The sequence below is a fragment of the Camellia sinensis genome, chromosome 6 (assembly GCF_055761805.1).
Source record: "Camellia sinensis isolate YWXY chromosome 6, ASM5576180v1, whole genome shotgun sequence".
Lineage (NCBI taxonomy): Eukaryota > Viridiplantae > Streptophyta > Magnoliopsida > Ericales > Theaceae > Camellia > Camellia sinensis.
This window is the reverse complement of record NC_138966.1, coordinates 74,356,515-74,381,922: the sequence shown is the minus strand read 5'-3', so window position 1 is coordinate 74,381,922 and position 25,408 is coordinate 74,356,515. Positions and strand designations below refer to the sequence as shown.

Genomic DNA, 25,408 nt, shown 5'->3' with positions numbered 1-25,408 from the left:
GTTGAAACATGACTACTCCTTTCAGCTTTTCAATTAACTTTTTCAATTTATTTTTTTCAAAAAATCTTTATTCGCAAGTAAGGTTTTTTTTTTTTTTTTTTGGTCACATCTGTGTATTATGGCCTACTTTGGAAATATGATTAAAAATTAATTTTTTAATTTTTTTTGATTTTTTTTAAAAATATATATAAAAAATGAGAGAGATCATGTGATCTAAAATAAGTTAAAAGCTGAAATATGACTTTTAACCATCTTCCTAAAATACCCCTATATATCTAGTTAGTATTGGGCATGTAACACACTTGTTTTGGTCATGTAGAACTTTGTTTTAAAAATTTAGGATAAATTACACTTACACCCGTTGAGGTTTGGATTTAATACATATCACTCTCTAACGTTTGAAAAATTATACTAACTCTCTTGCCATTGTAATTATTTAGACGGAATGAATATATTGAACTTGTACACTCTCTCTTTTCTTACTTTGGTTTACTTCCTTTATTTTTTTTTTTTCATTTCTTTTGCATTATTTTTTTTTCTAATATAATTTCTACTATTTTTCTATTAGGAGTTGTTATTTTTTATATAAGTAGATGGTTTGTAAAATGAGACTATTAATTACAGAGATGAGAATGTAATTTCCAAAATATTAATGAGTGAGATGTAATTGAATCAAATCTTAAGAAGTGTCATTGTAATTTATCTAAATTTTTAGTTCTTTTTATAAGTTTATATTGTAAGTCAATTTTGGATGTAATTAGGTAATTTTCAATACAATTTTAACTAGGTAATCTCTCAACTTGACTGCATCCAATCAAATTGTGCATATTTATTATTATTATTTTATTTTTTTTTTCTAGTAAGAGGGAGATGACATGGAGGAAGATTGTTTAAGATTCCATCCAACTAGTGAGCATGGCATGGGTTAGGTATTTTTGTGTAACTACACCAGTTTGTTGTTTGTTGCCCTTGTATTTTATTAATCTTTTTATATACATATATTTAGAAAAATAAAATAATCAGTCAATGCTAAAAATTAAAAACCAAAAAATAAAACCAAAAAAAAATCTAAATATTTGCATCTTCATGTGAAGACGCTCGGAATCACTATTTCAAATTGTCTCAACGAACTCTTAGTACCTTACATTAAAAAAAAATAAGAAAGTGATTTAAAGTCTCACCTTTATAAGGTAAAATAAAGTCTACTTTTTACCAAAAATAAATAAAAAATGAAAAATAGAGTCTACTTTTTCTGATGTGATATTTTTGTTGTTATTTGTGGATCAAATGATGAAATACCTCGGAATCCCAAATACTTTCACTCATTGTTAGGTGATGTTTGGAATACAATTTTTCCTCTCAAAAAGAATGCAAATTTTTTATTATTTTTTTTTTTTTTTGACTATTTTAATTATAAAAAGATAAAATATATTACAAAGTTAATAAAATAAAATATCACATCTAAATCATAATAATTTTATTTTTTCTCTCATAAAAGTCAAAAAGTTAAAAAATTTATCCCAAATAAGACATTTTAGCTCTAGATTAAAATAGTTAAAAAGCAAAAAACCAACCCACATCACAAACGAAGGCTTATGAAACAAATTTTGTGAGCTTGAGGATAATTACTCAGTAATTTCAAAGTATAAATACGTAATATTGTAATTGGTGAAGAAATGGGTATGTAGGGTATTATGTTAGGCAATTAAGAGACATGACAAGGCATAATAAATAATGATTGGCTTACCGACACACGGCCTTATTTGGTTTATTTTTGAGAAAATTTTTTGAGAAAAATTCTCTACAAATAAATTTTCAAGAGTAATTAAACCAAACAAATTTTTTCAAAAAAAATCTTAAAATTTTATTTGGTTACCTACTTTCCAAAATCACTCTCTCTTATACACATCAAATCAATCATTTTTTTTTAAAACTCTCTCTCCAAAATAATTTTTCAAAATCATTTCTGAAAAAAGACAAACCAAACAAGTTTTCGTACTTTTTATCTCAATAACTACTCTACAAATACAAACCAAACACACCGATAGTATTTCGAAAATATTGAATAATTTTCCAAGCTTGAGTGCCATCATTTGTTCTAAAAAGAAAAGAAAAAAAATATATCATTGTAATCTCACATGGCAATAATATATTTCAGTGTTTTGAATTTAGTTTTCTGAAAATTGAATGTTTTATTTTTTGTGTTTTTTTTTATTTTTAGTAAATAGTTTTAAAACTTTAAGTATTTTTTTTTACTTTTTTAAATTTACTTTACTTAGATGTATCTAAAAAATAAAATATTTGTGAAAAATATTTCAAAAAATTAATAAATATACAAAAATATACTGAATTTTTATTTATTTATTTTTTATATTTTTGGTATTTAGTGAGTTTTTTTATAAAAAAAAATTACAAAAATTATACTCTTTAAATGTATTTATGTTAGGTGTGTCCAAAAATTAAAAAAAAATATTAAAATATTAAAAACTTTAGTAAAAACAAAAAAATATATGAAAAATAAAAAAATAAAATTTTCTAACAAGTACTTTTAGAAAATCCAAAACCAAGCAAAGGAATTATTATCCATCTCTGATCAATCAACAATCGTCATTAAACACCCTACACCATCATTGTTCAATTAAGAATGCTTCTAAGAAATTATTTAGCTTCATATATTTTAAAGTAATCAATTAAAAATCAAGATTACATCATGCAAAATTTGATTAAAAGAGAAAAATATAAAACACAAAAAGGATTTTGATTGTCAATCAATTCCATCGCCTTCGCAAGAGGCATGCATTGCGGTGTCTAACGAAAGCGCCGCAGCTATGGACTTTTTTGTGTCTACTTTTATGTTTTAATAATGAAACTCATACACCATCATCATCATGATGTTAATTATCATTAATGAACATAATCTTTTTGACTTGTGTCATTTGACATTTTTAAGTGGTGTTTTAGAAAGTCGGTAAAAAATTAATTTTTTGACTTTTTTAATGTTTTTTTGACAAAAAAACTAGCTTCTTTGATAAAAAAAAATTGGCTTTTTTGGCTAAAAAAGCTAGCTTTTTTAGACTCTTCCCATAGTGTCCCTGTATATCTGTTGATAATTTTATGGAGATCTCGTTTGAGAACAAGATATTTTAATAATTTTTTATAAAAAAATGTGTAGAAAAATAAAAAAAAATAATATGATAATTTATAATAATTTTTTTTAAAATTTTTTGACTAAAACATATAATTACCAAACGAGGCCCTCGCATGATTTTTGACTTTCTTCAACTCATAAGTCATCTAGATAGCATATCTACTTCGAAACAGATTATGAAGTGATTTTTTTAGTAATTTTTAGTTAAAATATAAAGTAAAAAAATTAAGATAAATTCTAAATATATTTTTTGAGATTTGTTTAAAATATTAATTATTCTTTGTAATTCTAAAAATTATATCTCGCTATTTAAAATTCCTAATCACATAATCAATAATCACTTTTATTAATCAATTTATTAAGTCAATTAATAAGTTTTAATAATGTTAGCAATATATGTCAATTAATAGTGCTGGTAAATTCATTGTTGTATAGGAGGATGTTTAGGAATTTTCTTTTTTCTATCAACTATATTAAATGACAAATTCTAACAAGGATATTTATAATTTCCAGAACCATAAGAAACAATTTGTATTTTAATAAAATCTTAGAGGTTGTATTTATAATTTATTCAAAAAATTAGGGAGATTCTATTTTCACACACCAAACCTTCTTAGTACACATCTCTTCTCAAGACACGCTTAATGATTTTGAAACACTAAGGCCTTGTTTGGTTTGTGTTTCTTAAAAAATTTTGAGAAAAATTCTCTACAAATAATTTTTCAAAAGTAATCAAACCAAACAAATTTTTCCAAATTTTTTTTTCAAAACTTGTTTGGTTTACAAATTTTCCAAGCAAATCTCTCTCTCATACACATCAAATCAATCACTTTTTCCAAAACTCTCTCTCAAAATAATTTTTCAAAACATCTTTTGAAAAAAAACCAAACCAAACAATTTTTTGTACTTTTTATCTCAAAACATGTTTCTCAAATACAAACCAAACAAGGCCTAAGTTTTGGTATGGCTCTATTTGCACACCCAAACATTAGGTTGAGCACACCAACATAATGAAATTTTTTTATTACTATTATGTCCTTATTGGTAATGATCAAAAAGTATTTGATATTAAGAAAAAGTACAAATCAAAGTATTTTGGACACTCTATTCATAATCAATCTCAATCTTTCATTCTCTCTTATCTTCTTACTCTCTTCACTTTGTATCTTCACACTCAAACCTATTTTGCTTGAATCTATCATTTTTACATTCTATTTTATATTGAAATCGACAATGGCCAACAAAAAAGACATTTTTAAGTAGTTTTTTTTATATAGAAGGTAGGTGTTCTATTCATGTTCATCGTTTTCTACTGTTGAGTTTACGGAATTTGTTTGAAAATTCAATACCGAACAAATTATATTTATTCGAAAACTTGTTTCTAAGTTGGAACCATTTTTTTGTTGTTCGAAATTGAATATCTAGACATACTTCATTTGTTCGGCACTGAGTACACGAATGAAAAAACTAGAACCAATTCAATTGTTTGGAACTAAGTATCTGAAGAAATTTAATATTTTTAGAATTAAGTATCCGGACATATTTAATTTGTTCAGCACTGAGTATTCAAATGGTGACGATGGGAGTTTGGTAATGACGGGATAATGGGGTGTAAAAAGTACGTTGTAATATATTTCTAAGATTTTTAGAGATATGATAGGTATTATCTATGGTGCCCAAACAAATAAATAATAATTTAAATAGTAGATTGGGGTGTTTAAAGTAATGAGGTGTCCAACCTAATTTTTAGGGTGCATTTAGAGTCATCTCAAGTTTTACTCAATACACATCATTCCTTGTCAAAAATACCCCTAATTTCTTCAACCTTTAAACCTAACCCTACATACATCACTAGTCATCATTGCTGCCACCATGAACCACGACAAACCCCAACCACCACTGCGAGCTAGCCTACTCCTCTTTAGGCCCCGCTTCCACCATCCCCGGTGGCCCTCTACAACCCACTTTTACCCTTCTTTACCATCCCTTTTGTACCTCTGCCTTTGTCCAACCCTCTCTAACACCTTTCTCGCGACCTCACATCTTTTGTAGCTCCGTCTCCGCCATTGTCCTACTTCATTTTTTTTAAAAAAATTTTCCTTCTTTCTCCTACTCTTTCGAACTAGCACACATTGCTTCTATTAAAAAAAATAAAAATAAATAAATAAAAAAACTAGCACACATTGCTTATCATTACTCACTATCATTGTCAATAACCTCCTTTGCTGACCATCTCTATCCACCACCTCGCTCATCCGCCAATCCCCTACCACCGCTACCAATTACCTTCCTCTAGTGGTAGCCACTTTCGGCCACCACTTTTTCTTGAAAACCACATTCAGCTAGCACTGCAGCTACCATCTTTGACTAGGGATGTAATTGGTTCGGTACAGTTGGTATTTTGGTAAAATTTTCTACCGAATCGATAATGTTTATTTTATTATTTTGAGCACCGATACAGGTTGCTTCTCTTATCAAATCGCATCAATTGAAATGGTTCGATTTGGCGCAGTTTAATTGGTTTAATCCGCCATTTCAAACATATTCAATTAGTCCATTTAATAAATACTTTTTAATTCTTAGATTAACCCCCTCCCCTCCCCCTCCCCCTCCCCCTCCCCCCCCAACACACACACACACACACACAAAAACTAATAAATACTAAGATTTCAAGAATAGTCAGTTAGAATTAAAATTATATGTAATAAAAGTTTACTAACTTAGAGATGATAAGGTTAATTAATTGCGATTAATAATTTATTATGCTTATTAATATAATTATATTAAAAATATAATATATGTTGCAATGATCGGTTTCGATTTAGTTTAATGTGCAAGGTGCTTGAACAGGTACTGAACTGAAAAAAATCAAATAAAAAAATCGAACAGACCAATTCTTCTTAAAAAATAGACCAAATATGGTCGATTCGGTCTAGTTCAATCGGTTTGGCCGATTTTTTTTGATTTTTCTTACATCCCTATCTTTGACTATCGGCAATCATTTTCAACCACTACTTCTCTTGGTCAACAACCATCTCAGTTACTGCCAATCGCCTCTCATTGGTGGTAAGTACTTTCGGTCATTATGTCTCGCAGTCTACAATCATCTTTGGCCACCATCTCCAATCGTCGATAATCATCTCCTATAACTACCCCTCATTTCACTAATCTTCAAAATAAAATTTTAAATTATTTGTGTATCAAACATGTTTTTTATTTTTATTTTTACTCAAAATAAACATAGGGACATATTTAATTTTTTTATAAACTAAACAATAAATTGTCAACAAAACACCACCCAATATTTGGCAAACTTAGGTGGCTTGAAGATGGGCTTCATATCTAAATGGGTTGAATTTTTTTTTTTTTTTTGGTTTCCTATTTTATTTTAGGGAAAATTACTATATAATCCTATGTAGAAGATCTATTTTCCCTTCTAATCCCACTATATTTTTGATAAATCAATAGGTCCACAGTTTTGTAGGTCTTGTACTCGAAGGTCCTGTTTTTACATTCTTATTTTTGTAAATGACTTTTTTACCCTTTTGATTTGAGATATATATATATATATATATATACGTGGAAAATCAAATTTTAGATGGGAAACTGTGGATTTGGCCTCTACAAGGCCGGTTTTGTCTCTGATCTCGGTGTCTCTCTCTGTGAGCTCGATCTCTTTGTGTGATCTTGATCTTTGTGTGCAATCTTGATCTGTGTGTGTGTGTTTTGCGATCTCTCTATGTTTGCGGATCTCTGTGGTACATAATCTCTGTGCTTACGCGATCTCTGTGTACTCTTTCTCTCTCTTTCTCTCTCTCTCTCTCTCTCTCTCTCTCTCTCTCTCTCTTGATACATATATGTATGTATATATATATATAGATAAGCAAATTTGCGCGATCTCCGGTTTGTGTTCGTAATTTTGTTGTAGTTCTTTGCTTTGTGATAAATGTCGTTTATTTTATACTTATTTTGTGATTTTTGTATGTGATATAGTGTAATGATTTAGATTTTTTTTTTTATATTTCTTTTGTTGTATAGTGTAATATGCTTTGAATTTGTAGTTTAAAAATGTGAATTCTGAAGTTTTGATTTTGATATGTTGTAACTGTATAATTTTGCAGTTTGGACTCTGTGATCAATTGTTTACTGGTTTATGATTTGTAATATGGAGGGGTGTTTCATGTTAATGTGCAAATACAATAAGTCTTATGCTGTTATTAAGATTAGTAAGAGATGTAGTTATGATAAAGTTGTTGAGAAAATATGTGCAAAGTTCAAGGAGTCGGGTGTTGGTAACTTTTGTTTATTTTTTCTCTATTTCTGGATATTCTAATTGTGTCGTTGAAAGTGATGATGATTTGGGGAATATGTTGTCAATGGTAGCTTTTGGTAGTTCTCATATTCTTGATGTTGTTGTGGGTGATAGGAGAATTGTGGAAGTTGATGATAATTCTTCTAGGATTGATTATGTAGTTTGTGAGAGTTCTTTGGTTAATGATTGTGATGATTTTGGTGGTTTGTTGGCCAGTTTTTATCTACAACAAGAGAGAGTTTTGTTGTTTACTAGTTGAAAGAAAATTATTTACAATGTTGGTCAAGAATTTGATGGTGGAGTGCTGGCATTCCAGATTGCATTGGCTAAGTATGCAGTTGAGTGTAGCTTTGCAGTGAATTATTTGAAAAATGATACAACAAAAGTAACTGTTGAATGTATGATGAAGTCGTTTGCGGGTTGTAATTGGTTTGTGCATGGAAGGGTATTGATGAATTCTGGTAATTTTTTTTATTATGAAGTTGGATAATGTGCATACTTATGGGGTTGTTGCTCACAGATCTTGTAACAAAATGGTTAGTTCTAGATTTGTCTCTGATATTATGCATAATGAAATTAGTGACAATCCGTTGACTCGTCCTATTAAAGTTAAAAAAAAAGTTAAAAAAGCAATATGGTATACATGTTTCTTATCTGGTTGCATGGTTAAGAGTTGATAAGGTAAGAGGTGGATTGTTTGGTGATTTTCATCTTCTTTTGACCAACTTCAATGATATCTTGAGACGAGTATGAGAACGAATTCCGGAAGTATGTTTGAATTAGATGTGGATGAAGGTAGTGGGTGTTTTCAGAGGTTGGTTGTGGCATTTCATGGATGCTTGTATGGATTTCAATTTTGTCCTCCTTTGTTGCTTGTTGATGGTACATTCTTGAAGGAGCGTTACAAGTGACATTTACTTGCAGCAACATCAAATGATGGTAATCAAGGTACATATTTATTTACAGTTAGTATAGTTTTGGTTTCTTAGTGTGTTTTGGTAGTTTGTGGATTTTGGTTTCTATTATTGTATGGTGAGATTGCTAATTTTTACAGTTTCATGCTTTTTTTTCCAAGTCTATTTCCTTTGATTTTTGCGATTGTTGATGCTGAAAATCAAGATAATTGGATGTGGTTTTCAAGTTAGTTGTTGAAGGCTATTAGTTTGGGTCAAAGATTGACCTTTGTGTTCGACCGTCAAAATGGATTGCGAGATGCTCTTGCGGTAATTTTTTCTAATGCACATCATGAATATTGCTTGAACCATTTGAAAAGAATTTTGATTGACAAATTGGTAGGACTTCATACTAACTATAAGCTGACTTTGATGAAAATATTGGTTAAATGTGCTTATGCACCAACTGTTGCTTCTTTCCAACTTTATATGGAGAAATTGAGGCGTATTACCGGAAATGGTAGAGTTGATAGTATGTTGGATGGTTTATAAAATAATAAGTGGCCGAATGAATTTTTTAGAGGGAAACGATATGGTGAGATGTCATCTAATGCTGCTGAGTCTTACAATAATTAGATTAGTGAGGCTCGTGAATTGCCTATTACTTGTATGGTTGACATAATTAGGGTTCAAATCATGATTGAATTGTCCAATAGAAGAGCTGAATCTAAAAGATGGACTACCGAATTGTGTCCAGTTATAGAAAAGAAGTTGGTAGACTCTTTGAAGATAGCTAAGTCTTGGGATGTAATTGTGCTAGTGATATTGTGTTTGAGATTCATTCTTCTATTTCTTTTTATGTTAATATCGTAGACGAACTTGTTCTTGCCATGAATGGCAACTGAATGGTTTTCCTTGTTGTCATGTTGCGCATACTTTGCGTAGTAGTGGTAGATATGTGTATGATTCCATTGATCATTTTTTTCAGGTGGATTATTTTAAAGAGTCATACAAAGAATGTTTTTATCCAGTGCCTTCAAGTGGGAGATTTGACTTTGATGGTGCCTGTAGTTCGATTATCAGACCTCCTATAACGAAGAAGCAACTTGGGTAGAACAAAAAGAAAATGATACCTTCTAGGGGTAAGAATGTGAAGTAAATCAAGTGTAGGAGGTACTTGAAATATGAGAATCACAATAAGATGACATGCAAGGCTGCTATTTGAGGCCATAATCTTTTTTTTGGATTTGTATTTGAAGTTGAGAAATTATAATAAAATGTGATACTTGGTATTATGGAAGTAATAAATAAAGTTGGTTGCATTCTTTTTATTTTTTGATGTGATTTTTAGTTATTGAAGTATTTTTGTAACCTTTTTTTTGTTTTGTTTTGTTTTATTTTGTGGAGTTGGTTGGTTTTATTTTTTGCAATGTTGATAAGGTTTTTGAAAATTTCTTATTAAAACTGTGGTTTTTAGTTATTGAAGTATTTTTGTAACTCTTTTGTGTGTGTGTGTGTCTGTGTGGAGTTGGTCGGTTTTATTTTTTGGAATGTTGAGAAGGTTTTTGAAATTTCTTATTAAAACTGTATAATCTTGTAGTTTTACTGCATAATGTTGTGGGCTCGCCTTTTTCTGTGCCCCCGCCTTTCGGAAAAGGGTTTGAAAAGAAAGTCCTTACAGTTCAGACTCTACCCGTGGTTCTGAATCTAATCTCATAAGTGCAATGTGAAACTGATAAACACCAAAGAGTCCAATCCGGTAAATCATTTTGGAAATTTGATTTTAGATCAAATAATGCCAAAACTGGACTGCTTTGCCAAATTACAGAGTCGCCACATAAATATTTTGTTTTTAGCAAATTTAGGAAACCCTGACTCGTGCCAAAGGCCTCGTGTCCGTCATCACCAAAGTTGCGTCGGCTCGGGAACTTAGGTACAAGAGGGGAAGGTCCTGAAATGAGCACCCCCGCTCACTCAATCAAAGATCGGCCTCTACTAATCATGATATGTTCTTTTATAAACCTTATGTGTTCTTATTCCGGTTATTAATCTAGTTTTACTATGTGTCGCACACAATCAAGTATAGACTAGATTGCAAGAATTGAAACAAATCAAGTCATGTTTGTTTTCAAAAATGGTTTGAAGTTGCCACCCTCAAGTGGGCTTAAAAACGCGGATTTGCCACCTCTAGTGGGCTTAACACAGGATTTTGCCACAATAAAGTGGGCTTAAAACACACATTCGTTGAATTGTTCCAATTCAAATGACAAGCCTTCATCAACAGACATTCATGCACTTTAGCATTTAAGCACATAGTCTCATGGCAGGCATGCAAAATATGGCAATATGGCAATCACACTCGTTCAAGTATGCTAAAGCGTAAAAACTCACCGAGTACTCTAAGCCAAAACAAAAAACTAGTTAGAAATATGCATGATCCTAACTATACAAAATGCCTAATGCAACACATGCAATAATGCAACTAAATAGGCTCGGCTACCTAATCATGGTATTTGCAACACTTTGATAGCAATTTTTAGTTAAAATATAAAGTAAAAAAATTAAGATAAATTCTAAATATATTTTTTAAGATTTGCTTATAATATTAATTATTCTTTGTAATTCTAAAAATTATATCTCACTCTTTAAAATTTCTAATCACATAATCAATAATCACTTTTATTAATCAATTTATTAAGTCAATTAACAAGTTTTAATAATGTTAGCAATATATGTCAATTAATAGTGCTGGTAAATTCATTGTTGTATAGCAGGATCACTACAAGAAATGTCACTTTTGGCTACCAAAATATTGGTCGCCAAAAGTTCAATATTTAGTCGCCGAAACCATTTAGTGACTAAAATATTTTGTCACCAAACTTGTCGCCTATACCCTGTCGGCGATAGTATTGGCGACTAAACTATTTTTGGTCGCTGAAAATTAACGTTTTGGCTACTAAATTTTCGTTAGTCGGCAAAGGTTATGTTTTGGCGACTAAAATATTAGTAGCCAAAAGTAAGTATTTGGCTACGAAAACTTTGAGTAGTCGGGAAAGGGTATATTTTGGCGACTAAATATTTAGTCGCCAAAAGTGTTCAAATAAAATATATTAAATTTTCAGCGACTAAAACTTTTTGTCGGGAATAAGTTTTAGTCACAACATTACTACATTTAGGGACTAAAGAATTTAGTTGCCAAAAATATTATTTTTCATTTTATTAAACTTTTGGCTACTAACCATTTGGTAGCCGAAAGTCTTCATTTATTTTTAGCTACTAAATTTTTAGTCACCAAAAATCTTTGGATTCTTTATGGCTACCAAATATTTAGTCACTAAAAATATTAATTTCCTTTTTGACTACCAATTGGTTAGTCACTAACAAATTCACTTCTCTTTTTTTTTTTCACTGCTACACATTTAATTGCCAAAATCTTTATTTAGTATTTTTTTTATTATAATTAATTTCTTCACAACCTGTATTTATTTCGTGCAACCTGCACCCTATATTTAAACAATAATTATACATATATCTATTTCTATTTCGTTTCAACAATACAAAAATTTGATCAATTAACATCAAATTCTATACAAATCAAATACAATCCAACCCAAAATAATAATTCCATACAAACACAAAATCATACCAAAAAGATGTCTATACAAAAAATTCTACATCAAATGTCATTTACAGAATATTTTGAAGGTGTAAACATGATGGGAAAATTAAATTTATTTACTAAAACACTTGCTTAATTTAACAATGAAGCCATTGATCTAAAGGGTTCTCATCCTTCAAGCTTGCTTCATATAGTTTGGTACCTTTCTTTCTGAAGACACCAACTGCAAAATAATAATCAACCTCCCAATCAGCGGAAGCATTTAGCAAATAAGTATAGATAATTAAACAACTTAAATAGAAAGATAATTAAATTGATGATAACAAATCTCCCTGCTGATGAAATTAGTTTCAATTTCCTGGCATAGTTAACTAAAAACAAATACACATGTTCAGTACCAACTAAATTAAATCTAGCCAAAAAAATGAAGGTTACATATCCTAGCAGTATGTATTATTATCCATTGAGTCAAACATAACCTAAAAATATTTGTGGAACTTTGATGATTAGTCAAACACAAGCAAAGAAAGCTCTTTTGTGGAACTTGTAAACATAAATTTCAGAACATGAAACTTCATGTTTCGGATCATCTACCATGTATATCATCAAGAAATCAAGACAAAATGACATACCTGAATCTATCGATGAACGGTTAAACGGAAGCGTCTGATTGTCAATAAAACCTTGATATTGACTATGTTATTGCCTTCTAATCCTTTCCCCTTTGGTGCCTTATGTTTCTCCTTGAGAGGATTTAGAAAAACAAAACAGTGTTCTTATTTTTTCACCTTAGGAAGGAATAGGGACCATAACCTTTTAAAGGTTGTAATTGGTTTTCATAACTGAAAGATAATGAAAACCAATAAATTAACCATTATTGGTTTTAAAACTGAAAGGTAATGAAAACCAATAAATTAACCATTATTGGTTTTAAAACTGAAAGGTAATGAAAACCAACTTTAACCAATATGTTTTAATTTCTATTTCTGCCCCTCATAGAAATAGAAATTATACAACTAGTATCTACACATTAGGTCCATAACACATATACCCTTAAGCCTATTAACTAAATTGAATCACTTAAATTGTAGGCTTTTTATAAATGATAACACCACATTTAATTATGTGGTCCCATTGAGACATTATCTAACAATCTCTCACTGGACCACATATGTATCTTGAAAAATGTGCTTAACTTTAGTGAGCTCAGAAATTTGTTATCATAACTTGAGGGTATCCAAACAATCTTGTCCATTAACTATATTAATATAGGATCAAAGCGGTCTTCGTTACATCAATCGTAACTCGACCCACCAATGGTCACGTATACAAATATAGCTAAATGACATAGATCAATCATGGATGCGTAGCATGGAAATTACATGTGATGTGATCCATACATGCCTATGTCCAACTGGTCCTACTTAACTTTATTGAGATCAATACTTCACAATACGTAACAGAGCGTAATAAACTGAATACTTCATTTCTGCAGAAATTAATCTAATTACATAAATAAAACTCAAGGCTGACATAAAGCAGTAATATAAATACAAACTCCCACTAAACCAGAATGTTCTCAAATAGAACAACACCCATATGAGCAGTGTGCTCATGAAAGACCTTGGGTGGTAGTTTCTTCGTAAGTGGATCCGCTATCATGGAGTTTGTCCCAATGTGCTCTATGGAAATCTGTCCACTCTGCACTCTTTCTTTTACAACTAGGAACTTGATATCAATATGCTTTGATTTTGTCGAGCTCCTGTTGTTATTGGAATATAAAACTGCAGACTTATTGTCACAATATATCTTAAGTGGTCTTTCAGTGCCTTCCAAAATACGCAACCCAGTGACAAAATTCCGCAGCCATATCCCTTGGTTTGATGCCTCATAACATGCTACAAATTCTGCAGCCATGGTGGATGAAGCTATGAGCGTCTGCTTTGCAGACCTCCAAGAAATTGCTCCGCCAGCTAACAGATAAATATAGCCTGATGTGGATTTCCTACTGTCTTGGCATCCAGCAAAATCGGAGTCGGAATATCCAATGACTTCTAACTTATCCGATCTCCTATATGTGAGCATATATTCCTTTGTTCTCTGTAAATATCGCATAACACGCTTGACTGCTTTCCAATGATCCATGCCAGGATTACTTAAATATCTGCCTAACATGCCAACTATAAACGCAATATCCGGACGCGTACATACTTGAGCATACATTAGACTCCCTACAGCTGAGGCATAAGGAATCTTCTGCATTTCTTGAATTTGAAGACTGTTCTTCGGGCATTGGCTGAGACTAAACTTGTCTCCCTTAGCAACCGGGGTTTCACCTGATTTACAATTTTGCATGCCAAATCTAATGAGTAATTTTTCGATATAGCTCCTTTGTGATAATCCCAGAATACCCCGAGAACGATCTCGGAGTATTTCGATTCCTAATACAAAGGAAGCATCACCAAGATCTTTCATTTCAAAATTCTTAGATAGAAATCTCTTGGTGTCATGCAATAAGTTTATTTCATTTGTGGCAAGCAATATGTCGTCAACATATAAAACCAAAAATATGTGTTTACTCCCACTGAACTTGTGATACACACATTCATCAACAACGTTAGTTTCAAAACCATACGAAGTGAGAACTTGATGAAATTTGAAGTACCACTGACGAGAAGCTTGTTTGAGTCCATAGATGGATTTAGTCAATTTGCAAACCATATTCTTTGGGTCTCCTGACACAAAGTTTTCTGGCTGCACCATATAAATTGTTTCTTTAATGTCACCATTAAGAAAAGCTGTTTTGGCATCCATCTGATGCAACTCAAGATCAAAATATGCAACAAGCGCCATAATTGTCCTAAAAGAATCTTTCGAAGAAACTGGAGAGAAAGTTTCTTTAAAGTCAATTCCTTCTTTTTGAGTAAAGCCTTTGACTACAAGACGTGCCTTATACCTCTCCACATTACTATTTGAATCCCTTTTGGTTTTAAATATCCATTTACAACCTACGGGCTTCGCACCAAATGGTAATGAGACAAGTTCCCAAACTTTATTGTCTTGCATAGACTTATATTCTTCATTCATGGCTTCTATCCACTTATGAGAGTTGGAACTTTCCATGGCTTGACGAAAGTTGATTGGATCATCTTTCAACATTCCATTTTCTACCTCATGTTCCTGGAGATATACAATATAATCATCTGAAAATGCAAATCTCCTTTCTCTGGTGGATCGCCTTAATGGCACAGATTCTTGAGGTTGAGGTTGTAGAGATTGTTCCTCAGGAATAATTACCTCATCTTGAATGGGGGTTTGAACTATATTATCTTGAACAACATTGTCTGGTTGAAGATTCGAAATTACTTCTCGAGCAATGACAGGTATAGGAACCTGTGATTGGTCAAAAGTAGTAGTAGGAAGTGGGATTACTCCTGCTTCCTCCTCAAAGACAATGTCTCTAACTGGATTTCTCCCCCCAAACTCAACATCCTCAAAAAATGTTGCAATTCCCGTCTCAAATATTGACCTATTTGTGGGATCATAAAACTTGTAACCCCGTGATCGTTCGGCATAGCCAATAAAGTAGCTGCTAATGATTTTAGAGTCCAATTTTCGTTCATGAGGTTTATAAGGCCTCGCCTCAGCAGGACACCCCCACACATGCAAATGTTTTAGACTAGGCTTTCGCCCAACCCAAAGCTCATAAGGTGTTTTTGCAGCTGCTTTAGTGGGCACCCGATTTAAGATATAAGTTGATGTCTTTAGAGCCTCACCCCAGAGGGACTCTGGTAAAGTAGAATGACTGATCATACTTCTTACCATATCCTTAAGAGTCCGGTTTCGTCTCTCAGATACACCATTCATGCTAGGTGATCCTGGCATGGTGTATTGTGGAACGATTCCACATTCCTCCAGGTATTTTGCAAACGGTCCTGGACGTTGTTCACCTAGTCCATCATATCTGCCATAGTATTCACCACCACGGTTAGACCTGACACTTTTAATCCGTTTGTTGAGTTGTAACTCAACTTCGGCCTTAAATCTTTTGAAGACGTCCAAAGACTGTGATTTCTCATGGATAAGAAATAGATACCCATATCTGGAATAATCGTCTATGAATGTGATAAAATATTGTTGACCATTCCAAGACGCCATAGGGAATGGGCCACAAATGTCCGTATGAATTAGTTCTAAGACATCTGTAGTCCTATGGGCACCATATTTCTTTATTTTGGTCTGTTTTCCCTTGATACACTCAACACAGACATCAAAATCTGAAAAATCAAGAGAGTCCAAAATTCCATCAGACACAAGGCGCTCAACTCTAGATTTAGAGATGTGACCTAGGCGTTTGTGCCATAATGAGGCTGAATTTTCCTTAGTTAATTTACGCTTTGTACCTCGTGATTCCACGTGCAAGGTTGCATTATAAGATGCAATAGTTTCGAGCAAATATAGATTATCAAACACATTAAGTAAACCAGTACCAATAACATTGGAATTAATAGACATACTAAACTTCATATTTCCAAAAGAACAATAATATCCCAATTTGTCCAATACAGAAACAGAAATTAAATTCCGTCTAAAGGACGGTACAACAAAAGTGTCTAATAAATCCAAATAATAACCAGTTTTCAGTAATAATCTAAAGTGCGCTATTGCCTGCACTTCTATTGACTTGCCATCACCCACAAAGATGTATCTTTCAGCATCAGTTGGCTTTCGGTAGTTCAGGCAACCCTGCATAGAAACACATATGTGAGTAGTAGCACCAGAATCTACCCACCAAGTGTTTCTTGGTACTGAAGCTAAATTTATTTCAGAACAGACCAAAACATGAAATGGACCTTTCTTTATACGCCAGGCGACGTATTTGGCACAATCCTTCTTTCTGTGTCCGGGCTTGCCACAAAAGAAACAACCATCCTGCGTTTTCTGTTTCTTTGGTTCCGGACCCTGAGGAATAGCAACTTCCTTTCCCTTATGCGTTCTTTTGCCCATATGCTTGGAGGTGCTTGCTAGATGAGCACTTTCAGTCCTTTCTTGCTTCAATCTCTCTTCCTCTTGCACACAAAATGAAATGAGCTCATTGAGAGTCCATTTCTCCTTCTGGCAGTTATAACTGACCTTAAATTGGTTAAATTGTGCAGGAAGAGAGATGAGAACTAAATGCACAAGCAAATCATCAGATAGGTCGAGCTTTAGTGCCTTAAGTTTTGAAGCAAGATGAGACATTTCCATGATGTACTCGCGAACATTACCCTTGCCTTTATACTTTATTGAAATCAAGCTTGCTAAAAGCGTGCTTGTTTCAGCCTTATCGTTTTTAGCAAAACGCTTTTGAATTTCTAAAAGAAATTCCCCGGCAACGGTAACATCCTCTGTTATTGCACCCCGAAAAACTTCTGGAATCCCACGCTTCATGATCATAAGACTTAGCCTGTTAGAACGATCCCACTTTTCAAAGTACACAGTTTCCTCAGGAGTACTTTGTGTAGTGAGAGCATTCGGTGTTGGCATCCTTAATGCCAAGTCTATATCCATGCAGCCGAGAACAATCAATATGTTCTCTTTCCAGTCCTTAAAGTTTGTTCCATTTAACATTGGAACATTGTTCATGTTGGCAGAGATTGAAGTAGTCGACATTAAAGTTGAATCGAAAAGAAAATAAAAGGAATAAACAATTATACTCACATTAAGTTACCAAACAGATAATCTCTAAATAAATTAATTTAATGACAACATCTCAAGATACCTAGCACAACATTAATACCAAGCCTTTGGGTAGTGATATTAACTGTAAGTGGTATTCTTGTTGTAATGATCAAACATTGACAATAAGTTATGTCAAATAACAATCTATCTTTTGATGGATTTATTATTCACATTAGGTTTCCTTGACAATTGGCACATGTTTATCACCACAAAATGTGTGTGTAATTCTGCCAAGTCTTAATCATGTCTTTGGACCGATAAATACCCGCATGAGATACACAGACATGAATTTCAAAACATTCCATATAAAACAATCTAGACAAGAGAGATCACTTTTGTGACATCTTGTTTGAATTGACTTATATTTAGAACATTAGAAAATTAAATTTCCGTAGACGTTGTATGAAATTACATTAAATTTAAAGATTTCTAAATTTGTTACCCCGTATATGTTATATAATCTGCAGCAATCCCAATTATATACATATATATATAAATACATGATGTTCACCATTTAAAAAAATGAACCGCCCATCTGAATTATGTTCCATTTCCAGAAAACAAAACAGAATTTGCAGCAGAGGGAGAAACAGAAATACAAAAAACAGAATCTGATTCCAAGAAACTAAATAGGATGAATAAAAGCATATCTATTCTGATAATACACATGATATAACCGCTCTGATACCACTTGTAAACATAAATTTCAGAACATGAAACTTCATGTTTCGGATCATCTACCATGTATATCATCAAGAAATCAAGACAAAATGACATACCTGAATCCATCGATGAACGGTTAAACAGAAGCGTCTAATTGTCAATAAAACCTTGATATTGACTATGTTATTGCCTTCTAATCCTTTCCCCTTTGGTGCCTTATGTTTCTCCTTGAGAGGATTTAGAAAAACAAAACAGTGTTCTTATTTTTTCACCTTAGGAAGGAATAGGGACCATAACCTTTTAAAGGTTGTAATTGGTTTTCATAACTGAAAGATAATGAAAACCAATAAATTAACCATTATTGGTTTTAAAACTGAAAGGTAATGAAAACCAATAAATTAACCATTATTGGTTTTAAAACTGAAAGGTAATGAAAACCAACTTTAACCAATATGTTTTAATTTCTATTTCTGCCCCTCATAGAAATAGAAATTATACAACTAGTATCTACACATTAGGTCCATAACACATATACCCTTAAGCCTATTAACTAAATTGAATCACTTAAATTGTAGGCTTTTTATAAATGATAACACCACATTTAATTATGTGGTCCCATTGAGACATTATCTAACAGAACTTTGATGATTGGTCAACGTGGAAAATTAGAACCTGTATCTGAGTTATGATGCCTCGGTGAACGATTGATCTCAATTTTGTTCAAGCTACTACTACAAAAACCAAGCATTGTTGTTCAAAATGATTGATCTCAATTTTGAATTTTGATATATAGTAAGTAAAGCTCAAATTTCATACCGTAGTGCAACGTAGATTTGGTGAATACTGGAGCATCCTTGATACAAGATCAACTGCCTCAGGTGGCATTCGCTTGTGAAATACCTATAAGACACAATTTCATAAGGTTTGGCTATAATTAAAGTAATGAGCCCATCATTGATGAAGTTGTGTTAAAAGATACATGATCCTCGAAGATTTTCAAATCAACCTTGTGCCATGGGTGAGCTTTGATCTGTGGAAACTTGAATTCAGTATAGTTCGGATTCATGCACTTAATTTCCTCTCTGGTTGGTGTCCCCAGTATCTAATACCAAACAAACCAGGAAGAAAAAAATACACTAAGAGACGCCTAGATCAAAGATTAGAATACAAAAGTGAAAAAGTAAAATCATTAGAACCATCTCATCATTTTATGAATTTTACATATAAAAATTTAGTTTGTAAATTATTTTCTATTTGAAATAGCCAAAGATAAATTAATTTTATTTTGTGGCTGTAGACTTAAAGGGTACGTTAGATGCCTTGCCACAGTTGAAAATTAAGTCCCCTCTAATCTAATCCAACCTCTACAATGCAATTCATCCCCACAAATTATAACAATGATAAAACAAAGTTAATAATTAATAGGGAAACAAAATTATAACAATATTCATATATATAAACATATTTATATATATACGAACAGAATTATACAACCAAATTTATGTATACACACAAACAGATTTTATATATACAAACAGATTTTAAATCATACATACTACAGTCACTAACAAATGGAAGATAGAACAAAGGATCAAGTTGAACAACATAATACCCTAAGTAGAAGCAGAGCTAAACTGTTTCAACTATCTGTCATTTCATTTCAAGAGCTAGACGTGGGAAAAATCCCCTGTTTCAACTATCTGTCATTGAAATTTCAAGCAAGAAAAAAGGGCAGAGAAAATAAAAAGAACATTTAACTTTATTGGAAACCAATTCATAGCTTCACTTGACAACTTCTATACATTAGCAGCCTTATTTCAATTTCTTATTATTTCTCAACGTGGTCCAAATTGAAAATGGGCAAGAGTCATTTTTTTTGCTTGAAGATCTAGCAGGAAACAAGTGAAATCCTCTTCAGCACCAGTTTTCTTGTTCAGTCAACTTCCTAACCAAAACAAGTATATTAAAGGCAAAAACAATCCATTTCATTTAAATTAACACCTCATTAATGCATTTCATTCTTTGTTGTGCATAATTGAACCATCTCACTAAGGTCCTTTGTTGCTTCCTCAAATTGAACATTCACATATTGTAGCCACAACATGTCTAATATAATCTTCTACACTCACCAAAAAGGTTGACCATCATTTTCAAGATTTGAGGAAGCAACAAATTCATAAAGTTCAAGAATCTGAAGTTCATTTGTCAACTATACAAGATTCAACAAATTCATCCTCTCGAACATCAACAATGACAAATTGCAACAATTCTGTGGTCTTCAATATGCACATGATTAAGATTCATTGCAACAAGTCTATCAAGATTCAACAGAGCACTAGTTCAAGATTGTTTGCAAGCCTCAAGACTGAAATCAAAATTACCACAAGAGTTCACAAATTCAAAGTGTATCAAAGCAGGGATTTCGTAAGATCAAGAATTATTTCTGAGTAAATATGTAAAGTTCAAGAAAGAGGGCTTCAAATACTTACTCACAGATCTAGAGCAATGATGAGGAAGGGAGCAGAGCAAGAGAAAACCAAGAGAGCCGAAGCCAAGACTCACGATAAAGCTGGGGGTGTTGCAGCACAGCGGCAAGACACCACGGGTAACAACCGGTGTTGACAATGAGTTGGACAGTGACGAGCTGGACTGGTGATAGAGCGAGCAGGTGGGGTTTTGGGTTGCAGCGTCAATGGTGGCGCGAGCAGTGGGCGAGAAGGAGGTGAATCGATGCTCCGGTTGCCGGCGGTGAGGGAGAGGGAGACAGAGAGGGAGACGGAGCGGGAGAAGAACGCTAAAGAGAGAGAGAGAGAGGCGCTATTAATGAGATGAGAAACGGAGAAGGGTTAGGGCAAAATTTTGGGGGGAATCCCCAATTTAAGAGGGAATTTCAAATTAATATAAAATTTTGATAGACTTATATTTGCTGCTAATTTTTTTAGAGATGTGAAAAATAGATCAAGCTGGTTAAATTAATATTTTTTAATTTTATTTATTGTTTATACTTTTTACTTTATTAGAGTTTTATGACTCAGTTTGTGAAAAAAAAATTACAAAATTTAGAAATATTTAGAAAGTATGAATTTAAAAACAATTTAAAATTACACCAAATATGAAAATATTATATTTTTGTGTATAGATATCCCAAAATCTCATGAAGTTTTGATGAAAATATTACACATAAAGCCAGTTAAGAGTCTAGGTTCGAAGAATTCAATAAACCAAGAAAAATAAACAAAAACTTAAAAATTAGAACCTCAAAAATGGACAATCATATAAATAGATCTACAAATATCTATAGAGAGAACTAGAGATTAGGGTATAGGTTTGAATTTATAGAGCTAGAAACAATAGCAGCAAACTACAAATTTTTTTACGCATGCGGAGGCTGGGCTTCTGTCTATTGTGTTGGCAGATCGAAACCAAATATATATATATATATATTCACCATGACCGACAAAATTTTTTAGTCACCAATTACTTTTATAAATCCGTCAAATTTAAATTAACAATAGTGTTTGATTATTGTTAACTGTGTATAACGTAAAAATAATTTAAAAAGTTTGAAAAAATTAATTATTAAAAAATTAAGAAAAATTTTAAAATCTAAAATAATATAAATAAGTCTTATAAATCAGATTTATTTACTCATAAGTCATGAGTGAATTTTTTTTACACACTTACCCCTCGTTTTGATAATGAATTTTTTTTAAAACTTTTTAAATATATGTTTTGTGTCTGTGAAATGATTATTTCATTAGTACTGGTAATAATATTGAAAAATTTATTAAAATGATAAATAATTGGGATATTTTGTCTTTTATTTGTGAATTTTGATTTATTCTTAATTTTTCATTACATTTTACTGGTAATAATAGTTTGTCTTTCATTACTGGTAATAATATTGAAAAATTTATTTAAATGATAAATTATTACATTTTAAAAATATTCATTACATTTTAATAATATTAATTTTTCATTACAACCCTACAGAAATTACCATTACCTAAAGGAACACTTTACCATTATTAAACAATCGGCTACCAAAATATTTAGTAGCCAAAAGTAGGTCTTTGGCGACTAAAAAGTAATTTAGTCGGTGAAAATATGTTTTTGGCAACCAAAATGTTGGTCGCCAAAGATCAAAAATAATTTTTTTTATTTTCATTCGGCTACCAAACAATTTAGTAGCCAAAAGTAGGTCTTTGGCGACTAAAAAGTAATTTAGTCGGTGAAAATATGTTTTTGGCGACCAAAATTTTGGTCGCCAAAGATCAAAAATAATTATGTTATTTTCATTCGGCTACCAAACTATTTAGTAGCCAAAAGTAGATCTTTGGCGACTAAAAAGTAATTTAGTCGGTGAAAATATGTTTTTTTTTGGTCGCCAAAGATCAAAAATAATTTTTTTATTTTTATTTGGCTACCAAACAATTTAGTAGCCAAAAGTAGGTCTTTGGCGACTAAAAAGTAATTTAGTCGGTGAAAATATGTTTTTGGCGACCAAAATTTTGGTCGCCAAAGATCAAAAATAATTTTTTTATTTTCATTCAGCTACCAAACTATTTAGTAGCCAAAAGTAGATCTTTGGCGACTAAAAATTCTTTTAGTCGCCAATTGTGATATGTTTAGCTACTAAAAAATTTTTTAGTCGTCAATTGTAATATTTTAGTTACTAAATTTTTTTTAGTCGCCAATAATCAACATTCCCCTACTAAAAAAAATTAGTAGCTAAAAAGTTGACTTTTGCCGACTAATATTATTTTTGGTAGCCAATTCCGTGACTTTTGGCGACTAAATTATTTTTGGTAGCTAAAAATGGTCGGCAAAAATGCATTTTCTTGTAGTGGATGTTTAGGAATTTTCTTTTTTCTATCAACTGTATTAAATGACAAATTCTAACAAGGATATTTATAATTTTCAGAACCATAAGAAACAATTTGTATTTTAATAAAATCTTAGAGGTTGTATTTATAATTTATTCAAAAAATTGGGGAGATTTTATTTTCACACACCAAACCCTCTTAGTACACATCTCTTCTCAAGACACATTTAATGATTTTGAAACACTAAGTTTTGGTATGGCTCTATTTGCACACCCAAACATTAGGTTGAGCACACCAACATAATGAAAATTTTTTATTACTATTATGTCCTTATTTGCAATGATCAAAAAGTATTTGATATTAAGAAAAAGTACAAATCAAAGTATTTTGGACACTCTATTCATAATCAATCTCAATCTTCCATTCTCTCTTATCTTCTTACTCTCTTCGCTTTGTATCTTCACACTCAAACCTATTTTGCTTGAATCTATCATTTTTACATTCTGTTTTATATTGAAATCAACAATGGCCAACAAAAAAGACATTTTTAAGTAGTTTTTTTTTATATAGAAGGTAGGTGTTCTATTCATGTTCATCGTTTTCTACTGTTGAGTTTACGGAATTTGTTTGAAAATTCAATACCGAACAAATTATATTTATTCGAAAACTTGTTTCTAAGTTGGAACCATTTTTTTGTTGTTCGAAATTGAATATCTAGACATACTTCATTTGTTCGGCACTGAGTACTCGAATGAAAAAACTAGAACCAATTCAATTGTTTGGAACTAAGTATCTGAAGAAATTTAATATTTTTAGAATTAAGTATCCGGACATATTTAATTTGTTCAGCACTGAGTATTCAAATGGTGACGACAGGAGTTTGGTAATGACGGGATAATGGGGTGTAAAAAGTATGTTGTAATATATTTCTAAGATTTTTAGAGATATGATAGGTATTATCTATGGTGCCCAAACAAATAAATAATAATTTAAATAGTAGATTGGGGTGTTTAAAGTAATGAGGTGTCCAACCTAATTTTTAGGGTGCATTTAGAGTCATCTCAAGTTTTACTCAATACACATCATTCCTTGTCAAAAATACCCCTAATTTCTTCAACCTTTAAACCTAACCCTACATACATCACTAGTCATCATTGCTGCCACCATGAACCACGACAAACCCCAACCACCACTGCGAGCTAGCCTACTCCTCTTTAGGCCCCGCTTCCACCATCCCCAGCGGCCCTCTACAACCCACTTTTACCCTTCTCTACCATCCCTTGTGTACCTCTGCCTTTGTCCAACCCTCTCTAACACCTTTCTCGCGACCACACATCTTTTGTAGCCCCGTCTCTGCCATTGTCCTACTTCATTTTTAAATTTTTTTTTTTCCTTCTTTCTCCCATTCTTTTGAACTAGCACACATTGCTTCTATTAAAAAAAATATAAATAAATAAAAAAAAAAAACTAGCACACATTGCTTATCATTACTCACTATCATTGTCAATGACCTCCTCTGCTGACCATCTCTATCCACCACCTCACTCGTCCGCCAATCCCCTGCCACCGCTACCAATTACCTTCCTCTAGTGGTAGCCACTTTTGGCCACCACTTTTTCTTGAAAACCACGTTCAGCTAGCATTGCAGCTACCATCTTCGACTAGGGATGTAATTGGTTCGGTACAATTGGTATTTTGGTAAAATTTTCTACCGAATCGATAATGTTTATTTTATTATTTTGAGCACCGATACAGGTTGCTTCTCTTATCAAATCGCATCAATTGAAATGGTTCGATTTGGCGCAGTTTAATTGGTTTAATCCGCCATTTCAAACATATTCAATTAGTCCATTTAATAAATACTTTTTAATTCTTAGATTAACCCCCTCCCCTTCCCCCCCCCCCCAACACACACACACACACAAAAACTAATAAATACTAAGATTTCAAGAATAGCGAGTTAGAATTAAAATTATACGTAATAAAAGTTTACTAACTTAGAGATGATAAAGTTAATTAATTGCGATTAATAATTTATTATGCTTATTAATATAATTATATTAAAAATATAATATTTGTTGCAATGATCGGTTTCGATTTAGTTTAATGTGCAAGGTGCTTGAACAGGTACTGGACTGAAAAAAATCAAATAAAAAAATCGAACAGACCAATTCTTCTTAAAAAATAGACCAAATATGGTCGATTTGGTCTAGTTCAATCGGTTTG

General features: G+C 32.0%; 1 long non-coding RNA gene across 2 annotated transcripts; it reads right to left on the bottom strand.

Annotated features, from left to right (window-relative positions):
- Nucleotides 1-11,952: 11,952 nt before the first annotated feature.
- Nucleotides 11,953-21,208, bottom strand: LOC145792304 (uncharacterized). Of its 2 annotated transcripts, XR_014331691.1 has the most exons (5): nt 20,846-21,208; nt 19,363-19,458; nt 19,173-19,256; nt 19,029-19,087; nt 11,953-12,195 (listed from the first exon to the last, which is right to left on the bottom strand). It is a non-coding gene; the product is annotated as an uncharacterized LOC145792304 (long non-coding RNA). The 2 variants fall into 2 exon arrangements; XR_014331692.1 differs by lacking the exon at nt 19,029-19,087 and having other exon boundaries at nt 20,846-21,203.
- Between the last annotated feature and the right edge of the window lie 4,200 nt (nt 21,209-25,408).